The sequence below is a fragment of the Simochromis diagramma genome, unplaced genomic scaffold (assembly GCF_900408965.1).
Source record: "Simochromis diagramma unplaced genomic scaffold, fSimDia1.1 OVJJ01000674.1, whole genome shotgun sequence".
Lineage (NCBI taxonomy): Eukaryota > Metazoa > Chordata > Actinopteri > Cichliformes > Cichlidae > Simochromis > Simochromis diagramma.
This window is the reverse complement of record NW_024387360.1, coordinates 254,837-264,804: the sequence shown is the minus strand read 5'-3', so window position 1 is coordinate 264,804 and position 9,968 is coordinate 254,837. Positions and strand designations below refer to the sequence as shown.

The window sequence follows — 9,968 nt, the reverse complement described above, 5'->3', positions numbered from 1 at the left end:
CCTCGCTGTAGTGTCACAGCTTGTGGTAAGAGGGCGACTGAGTCTTCCTGTGCAAGGAGCAGCAGGGGAGGGTGAATCATGTGATCAGACAGGTGAGCTGGATCAGGTACAGATGATGGTACCTCTGATCTGCTAATCCCGGCCTGGATCAAGTCCATCTTCAGAGCTCCCTGCTGGACTGCAGCCTGGAATAGACCCAGATTAGTCTCAGCTACCATCCTGGAATATCCTGGGACAGGTCTTTATACTGCTCTGGGACCCGGAGGTGCCAGCTGGGATTAAAGAGTCACACTCAGAGCTTAAAGAAGACTCAGTTTTATTTACAACCAGCACAAACTTCAGAGATACAAAACTAACACCGTCAGTCCAGTTCAGTCAGTTTATTGGTCCATGTGGCCATCCTCTGGCCAATGAGAGAGCAGAGTAACACCACGGCAGTTCCTGATTGGTCAAGAGGGCCATTCGGCTGACCCCGGTGACCTCAGACAGAGATCTTGGTGTTCCTGAAGCTCGAGTTGTCCCTGAAACAGAAGACAGAAGAGGTCTCACTGCTTTATCAGGATCGTTTCCCACAATGCATTTCACCAGTCAGCAGTGACAAGCACAGCTGTTAGTTTAAACACAGAATTAGTGTCATCTGGGCAATCGTTGCTCAAGAGTTCAGTTCGTCCTGTAATCGGAAGGTTGACGGTTTGTTGTGTCTTTGAGCAAGACACTTCACCCGTTGCCTACTGGTGGTGGTCAGAGGGCCCGGTGGCGCCAGTGTCCGGCAGCCTCGCCTCTGTCAGTGCGCCCCAGGGTGGCTGTGGCTACAATGTAGCTGCCATCACCAGTGTGTGAATGACTGCATGTAGTGTAAAGCGCTTTGGGGTCCTTAGGGACTACATAAAGTGCTATACAAATACAACCATCTGCTGCAATCCTCCCGCTCTCTAAACACGCTTGAGTGTTTACACTGGGTTTACAGGGAGGACAGAGGGGTAACAGTGGGTTTACAGGGAGGACAGAGGGGTAACAGTGGGTTTACAGAGTGGACAGAGGGGTAACAGCGGGTTTACAGGGAGGACAGGGGGGTAACAGTGGGTTTACAGGGAGGACAGAGGGGTAACAGTGGGTTTACAGGTGGACAGAGGGGTAACAGTGGGTTTACAGGGAGGACAGAGGGGTAACAGTGGGTTTACAGGGAGGACAGAGGGGTAACAGTGGGTTTACAGGGAGGACAGAGGGGTAACAGTGGGTTTACAGGGAGGACAGAGGGGTAACAGTGGGTTTACAGGGAGGACAGAGGGGTAACAGTGGGTTTACAGGGAGGACAGAGGGTAACAGTGGGTTTACAGGGAGGACAGAGGGTAACAGTGGGTTTACAGGGAGGACAGGGAGAACACGTACATTTGATCTCAACTTTGACCTAAAGAAAACAAATGTCCTGATTTCCTTTCATTAGATGAAAAGTGGCTCCACCTCATGTCCCAAACATCAACAGAGGACAAACCCTGTTTAGAGGATCATGAACCCTTTAGACCTGCCATAGAACCAAGAAGGAGATATTTTTACATGCTGTGGAGCAGTTTTTGGGAGCATTTCAAGTTGCTATACATCAATACAACTGTTATAGCCCATATTTTAGCATTAAGTCCATAGTAACTACATAAATTGCAAAAAAGTGCAATAAACCAGCGGTCCCCAACCCCCGGGCCTCGGACCGGTGCCGGTCCGTGAGTCGTTTGGTACCGGGCCGCGAGAGTTGAGGCTCAGGTGTGAAATGTATAGTTTTCAGGGTTTTTATTCGGTTTTCAGCGTTATTTTGTTATCGTTTTGATCGTTAACTCTGTTTTCCTGGTCTGTTCACATCCATCTTCATCCTCTTATATCCGGGGCCAGGTCGCGGGGGCAGCAGCCTAAGCAAAGAGGCCCAGACCTCCCTCTCCCCAGCCACCTCCTCCAGCTTATCCGGGGGAACACCAAGGCGTTCCCAGGCAAGCCAAGAGATATAATGTTTCCATCGTGTCCTGGGTCTGCCCCTAGGCCTCCTCCCGGTGGGACATGCCTGGAACACCTCACCCAGGAGGCGCCCAGGGGCATCCTTGTCAGATGCCCGAACCACTTCAGCTGGCTCCTTTCGATGTGGAGCAGCAGCTGCTCTACTCTGAGCCCCTCCCGGATGGCCGAACTTCTCACCCTATCTCTAAGGGAGAGGCCAGCCACCCTTCGGAGGAAGCTCATTCTGCCGCTTGTATCCGCAATCTCGTTCTTTTGGTCACTACCCACAGCTCGTGACCATAGGTGAGGGTAGGGACGTAGATCGACCGGTAAATTGAGAGCTTCGCTTTACACTCAGCTCCCTCTTCACCAACGACGGATCCGGTGCAGCGTCCGCATTACTGCAGCTGCAGCCCCAATCCGTCTGTCGGATCTCCGGCTCTCTTCTCCCATCACTGCGAACAAGAACCCCGAGATACTTGAACTCCTCCACTTGGGGCAGGAACTCATCCCCCAACCGGAGTGGGCCACTCCACCCTTGTCCGGCTGAGAACCATGGCCCTCAGATTTGGAGGTGCTGATCCTCATTCCCGCTGCTTCACACTCGGCTGCGAACCGTTCCAGTGCGAGCTGGAGGCCCCTCACCCGATGAAGCCAACAGAACCACATCATCCACAAAAAGCAGAGATGAGATTCTGAGGCCACCAAAGCGAAAGCCCTCCGCCACTTGGCTGCACCTAGAAATCCTGTCCATAAAAATTATGAACAGAACTGGTGACAAAGGGCAGCCCTGGCGGAGCCCATCACCCACCGGAACGAGTCCGAGTTATTGCTGGCAATGCGAACCAAGCTCTTGCAACGGTTGTATAGGCATCGAATCTTTTCACATGTGTTATGAATAAATCTTATTTTTTTCGGTACTAGTTTTATTTTGTTGACACCTTAAAAGCCAGTCCGTGAAAATATTGTCGGGTATTAACCGGTCCGTGGCGCACAAACGGTTGGGGACCGCTGCAATAAAGTACAAAAAATTTGAAAATTGTTTTGTTTTTTTAACATATATTTCTAGTTAGAGAAATTTAAGAGGCTTATCCCTCAAAACTTTAAATACAAAAAAGTTGCACAAACAGTTTCCCACCACAGGGAAGTTATTTTGTGTCTTCATAGATTTATTTTTGAGATACAGCAATTTTTATATACTGCAGAAAAACTAAAACAATCCTAGAATGCAAATTTGCAGAGAAAACAGCAGGTGCGTCAAAATAACTATTTAAAGCAGCGCAATTTGAGTCCTAAGCATCCCAGCAAACTATTCAGAAAAGCATGAAGTCAAACATGACTTTTAAAAGCATCGGTAAAGGCCTACAAGTAAAAAACTACATTTTCCGCGAAAATGACGTCACTTCCGGTTCGGGCAGGTCATGCGGACATGCGATAGTTCGCGCTGACGTCTATTCTAACGTAGCAAGTGTTACAAACAGCTGATCGGATCGGCAAAGCATGTTTCTGGAATATTATGTTTTTGTTGCTGCAAGTGCTTTTTATGCAGTTTTTTGCAAAGCTTTATGTGGAAGGAAACCGTGACCTAGGACAAGCTGATGGCATAAGATGTAAGTACAACTCCTCCGGTTTCATATGCAAAAAAATTATTGCGCTAGCTTACGCGGTTCAGGTTCTACCGGGATTTAAATATGGTTAGGCAAAACAGAGCGTGGCCCGCTCCGAACCGGCTTTAAAGGGTTAAGTACAGATGGTTTAGAGCTGAGACAGGTGACTTTGATCACCGTCAGGTTCATATGAATACACTCAAAGCATCAGCCAACCTGACAGCACAGTGTTAGCAGCAGTAACAGTGGTAGCACAGTGGTAGTACCTGAGGCTGTCGTTGTGGGTCTTGTACTCCATGATGGTGTTAGCTGGAAGGTTCAGGACTCGTCTCAAAGTGTCTCTGATTCTGGACGTCGTCGTCTGGTCGTTGGACGTCCTGTTCCAGATCGACAGGATGTCCTCCTGACAGACAGACGGGTTACAGACAGGTCAGAGGTCAGATGTTATCATAAACGTACCACAGGCCTTCAAGCTGGCAGTAGTTAACCGTTACTTAAAAAGCTTGTTTAAACCCAGCTAATCTTAGCTAACTATAGGCCAACAGCTAGCAGATCATCTGCAGAGGCTCATTGAAGAGTTTCAGTCAGGTGTCAGAGCTCATCACAGAAACTGCTTTAGTGAAGGTTACAAATGATCTTCTTATGGCCTCTGACAGGAAATGGTGAATGGACTGGTTCTCCTATATCACTTTCCTACTCTGAGCACAGCGTGCCTGGTTCACCCATCCACACAAGTCCTTTTTCCTATCTAATATTTACACACACACACATACCTGATGGATGCATCAGAGCACAACTCGGGGAACCAGTTTGGATTTGGGAGACAGACTGTCTAATTTTAAGCTCAGGCTAAAGGAGCAGACTCCTGTCAGTGGAGGAGCAGCAGCTCTCCTCTGAGCTCACTTCCAGCGCTCATATATCGGACTCACTGATTTGGTCTGTGAACACAGCTCGACGACATTGCTGCCACAGTCTTCTATACAGGACACACTGAGGCCAAACAAGACCCCACCCGTCCAGCTGAACCCACGCTACCCACTGATCAGATCACATGATCCAGACTGGAAATACTTTTACTTTGAAAGATGTCGTGGGAGAGGTCCCTGAGCTCTGGAAGTGGAATTCAGCACTGAGCATGACGCTCAGTGTAGTTTCACATTCTTATTAAAAAGGGGCCCAGCACACCAGCACTGGGTAACCCTGGTAACCCTGTACGATGGAATCACAGACGTCCTCTCTCTGCTCGACCTCCACAGACTTCCACAGTCATCACTAGCTGCACTTTAGTAACACAGTTCTATTGTGTTTTACTTGGACAGCACCGAATCCCAGTTTGAGCCCTGATCTCTCAGGTAGAGGTCTCCGCTCTGCCTCACTCCGACTCAGAGCAGCAGCCCTGCAGTAGCACAGTACTGCAGTGGTTGTGTGGTTACCTGGAAGCGTATGGAGACCACAGCCCCACAGATCTCCTCTCCCACCATGAACTGCTCGCCCAGCATGGCCAGGATGATGTTCTCCCAGAACCGACTCGCCAGACCCTTACGCAGCCGGATGATCCACTTCCCCCCACTGCGGTTAGACTCGTCCTGCACAGGTGAGACAGACAACAGGTGAGACAGGTAGGAGACACAGGGGGGAGTTTGAGTGCGTCTCTGTACCCGATTGGCTAGCTTGTTCATACATCCTGTCATGTGGTATGGTTCTGCAGGTGACGTCATGTGACCACACAGCTCTAACATCCCTGCAGGAACTTATCTGGGACAACTGGTATGAGCAGCACAGCAGGGGGGCGGTACAGGATTGCTGCAGTATCACAAGCTCCAGTATCAGTACTGCATTAGCGCATGAGTACATCTCCAGGATTACTCCTGCAGTACTCGAGTACACTGATGAGCAGGTAATACTTCCCTGTTAAAACAGCTTTTCTGTTAAGAATTCTTGGTGGAATTATTATGTATTATAATCATGAGCATCCAGAGAGATGAGTAGTGGTACAGCAATTAGTGAGCGAGTTGGCAAAGCCGGGTTGAGCAGGTACGTTTTGAAGCGTGCTTTAAAGGAGTGCACGGAGTCAGAGGTACGAATGGTAGCAGGAAGACCATTCCAGAGGTTTGGTGCTGAAGAGGCAAAGGCACGATCACTCCTCGTCTTCAGACGAATACGACGTGAATCCCACAAGTCATTTAACCAGGGTGAGGGAGGATCTAAGATGCTTCATCTTTACGGGGGCCACCAGGGCCAAGGTGGTGGAGCATGTGGATGACATAGCATTCATGACTTCACCAGCCGAGGGGGGAGTGCAACAGTTGGGTTCACATCAGGATCAAGGCAGCGGAGTTTAGAAAGACAGCAGTGAAATTAGCCAGAGTCGATTACAGGTACGGGGCAACCATCTGTGTTACACCTACGTCGGCATCAAACGCAACCAGAAAAGGATCAGAGGCCGACACCGTCCTCAATGCTAACATCCAGGCTGCCAAAACAAACACGTTATTCAACGATAGCCACTGTGCTCAAACAGCCCACGGCCCTCAATAACACTCCAGCAGTACTTCATTAAAACCCTCTGAAGCGCTACCTTTCTGGAGGTTGAGGGGTTTGTGCGCTGCACAGATCCATGGGCTTGTGTCAGAGGGCTTTTGCCCCCTGGTAGGGCCTCCCGTGACAAATTGGACATGGGTTTAGGGACCAGACAGAGTTATTAAAAAACCTCCATGAGAAGATCACCCAGGAAACAGTTCCCCCTGCCTGGGGTTACCAGGGCCACGCCCTGGAGCCAGGCCCAGGATGTGGCTGGGCACAGCCAGGGAAAAGAGACAGGGGCCCATCGCCGTACTACGGGCCATTTAATCCTTAAGCAACCATTGCAAGAACTTGGTCCGCAGAGCCGTCAGTAGGCAGGACTAGTTCCTGGTGGGACATGGTACTCTCACAGATTCTGTTCAGAATCTTTATGTACAGAATTTATAGGCGTAGCCAAGAATCTCATCTCTGGCTTTCGTGCAGATTGGTTCTGTTGGTTTCATCAGGTGGTGTCCTCCAGCTGGCACTGGAGCGGCTGCAGTGATGCTGCACCGGTCCATGGTGGTGAAGAGAGAGCTGAGCCTCCTGGGCAAGGTGCGCTTGTCGTGTTCTCCAGGAGGCGGCCAGCAGGAGGGAGGTCTGGTACGCTCAGGCTACTGCCCCGTGACCTGCCCCCCAGTGAAGGAGGACGGATGGATACCCCTGATCTTCATCAGCACTTCACTAAGAATTCATTGATGCTTCCTTCATTAGTACTTTCTTGGTGTGGGTGTGGCCTCACACAGGCGTGTCTGGTTCGTGGTGATGTCACTGCAGCCCTGCATGTGTTGTGTGTCTATGATGATTTTATTGTTGTACTTTCATTTGAGCAGCACAAATCTGTCCTACACGAGTACTGCAGGAGTACTGGGTACTTAGTTACCTCCCACATGGGTTTGATGCCCTCCTTGAACAGGTGGAAGTCGCTGTGCCCGCTCAGGTCGCCTGGCCTCACCAGATGACTGTAAAACCTCCAGAACTGCTCCACCTGAACACATTATTGGTTATCAGAACGATCGATCGCACAGACTTACTGATCCGGTCAGACTGATCATGTGACTGAATCAGAGAGAGAAGAAATAAAATCGTGTCAGACTGAAACTATCAGTAAAGCTGACGGGGTGTGGTCTCAGAGGAGGCGTGTCCTCACAGAAAGCTGTCCATACGTACCGAGGCCACGGTGCCGATCTGTCGTATGTTCTGCTCGTAGCTCAGAGAGCTGCGGGACGACTCGGGGTCCTCCTGCTGTACCAGAAGGTGTAGTTTATACTGCAGGGGGTGCTCACCTGCACCTGGACACACCGTCTGCAGGTTACAAAACACACACATCACTGCTGCTGACCAATCAGGTCCTCACAGTCTGAGGGTTTTAAAGAGTGTCTAAACTCAGGTGTGTGCCAAGTCAGGGCCCGCGTCCTTCAGAGGCCGCGTTTGAAGGCCGATTACGTCACAGTGGCGTGACGAAGACAGTCCTGAATCGAAGGCTGCTGCAAATGCGTCGTCCTTTCCCTCAGATTTCAAGGATGCGTTATGATGTGGGTTTGGCACATCATATCCCAGGATTCATAGCACAGCAGAGGATAAAGTGGGGGCGGCCGCAGAGTAACAAGTGCTGAGTTTTTATGACTCTTATTTATGCGGCGACACAAAGTTCCAACAGGAACATTAAACAACACTTTTAGCTGCCTGTCAGCAAAGTCACGTGACATTGTTTTTATGAAGCACTTATAATGTTCAAACAGTTTAATCCTACAGAGACGTGATGATTTCATGCATAATTACAGTCAGTCATATATCCACAAACACAACTGTTGTCTGTCCTCTAACGCCACGTGTCTCAGCGAGACTTCCACCTGGGATAACATCACGTGCCTACAGACACGAGCACGACGTGAACAGGTAACCAGGTAAAACAGAGGAACAGGTTACCTTGCGCCGGTTGTTGTTGTTGTTGTTTCCATCGGCATTGTCAACGTGACAATCTGTCTCCTGTGCGTTGTCATCTTGGGGTCTGAAAGACAAACAGGAAGTACTCAGCAGTTAATCCCAGGTGTCACCTGAGGGACGTGCCCATGGTTTATGGTGGACGAACAGCTAAAATGCTTGAGTCATCTTTACGTTTGCTTTTCCACTGATCTGTAGCCTGCATGTGTTATCACAGCAGGGCCGCTGTACATCGAACGACCAGCAGATGGCAGCAGTGAGCTGTTAAACGGGGCTTCGTGCGCCCGAAACCATTGGCTGGAAAGATTCGACACACCGCACCGTCACTACTCACAGGTGAAGTCGCCCCTTTATCTCACGTCCTTCCTAAACTCCATTTAAAAGACGGAGCCCTGCGCTGACGTCACACCTCCACAGGTCCTCTCACTTGTACACAACAGCGCACGCGACCGTCTCACGCTCCGAAACAAACGGACTGTTCAGGGAGGCTGTGTCAATAAAGTTTAGACCCCGACTGCCTGGATAAAAACGCTGTTGTTAACGGCTAACTCTTATTTCACGCAGTCTGTTTAAATAAAGTTTGAATGAATCACACTGGATGCTAGCTCTACGTGCTCGAGCGTTATCTGCAGTTATTTCCGGGTCAAAGGTGAGCCTTACCGCTCCAACTGATCCATCTCTCCTCCGTGTCTCGTTCTGCTCCTTATCTCCGCCTGTATCACCTGTACTTTTCTATTTTTAATCTATTGTCCCTACTCGGCTTCTACTCAACACACTGGACTGCGGTGACGGCTTCTGCCAATGCGCATGCTTACGGCGGAACAGTGGACGGAAGGCGCGAAGGGACAAATTTAATAGCTGTCACTAATCGCCCTTTCACGAAAGGTTATAAAAGCGAAACATTATGTCCATAAGTATGGAGGATCAACGCGGGATAATTGACTTCATTAAAAATAATAATAAGTGATATATAAATAATATGGCGGACCCACAGTGCATAAACTACAAAATTATATTTATAAATATATGGAGGACCAACACTGCACAATCAATACATTAAAAAAAACGATAAACGAAAATACACTGCTCTGCATTAATGTATGCTTCTCAAGTCACGTGATCTTTATTTATAAAGCACATTTAAAGGACATCAAGTGTCCGCCAAAGTGCTGAACAGAAGGATAGCATAATCAAATAAAAAGAATTAAAATAGATGAAAGATGAAAAAATAGAAAACATTGTGACATCCCATATGTTTGTAAAAATATATGTGTACATGCAAATATGCACATACATATACAAGAGTGTACACATTCACACACAAGCACACATATGTGAACATAAAATACATGTATACGTTTGTACAAGTGCAAACCCAACACATGTCTTTAGATGGTTTGATACAGGGGTCCCCAATCCCAGTCCACGAGGCCGGTGTCCCTGCAGGTTTTAGATCTCACCCTGGGTCAACACACCTGAATCACATGATTAGTTCATTACCAGGCCTCTGGAGACAAGACAGTTATTTATCTATTTAAATCAGCTGTGATGGATCAAGGACACATCTAAAACCTGCAGGGACACCGGCCCTCGTGGACTGGGATTGGGGACCCCTAATTTAATAGGATTGTGTGGTCAACAGTGTCAAATGCTGTCTAAGGAGCTTGGAAAAAAAGATGTCATATATCATGGATTGATTAATACCCAGAGTTATTTGCATTTATTTTCGTTGAAATACGGTGAAATATCTTATTATTTTAGTTTTATTTATTTCATTTTAAAAAAAGAGCAGTTAGGACTCAAAAGTCACAGCAGCACCTGCTGGACGTCAGAGGAACTGAACATGTCTCAGGTGAGTAAAGCACACACACACAT

General features: G+C 48.5%; 1 pseudogene; it reads right to left on the bottom strand.

The window, feature by feature from the left end:
• Positions 1-433: 433 nt before the first annotated feature.
• On the bottom strand, positions 434-8,943 carry LOC120718785 (annotated as a pseudogene).
• Between the last annotated feature and the right edge of the window lie 1,025 nt (positions 8,944-9,968).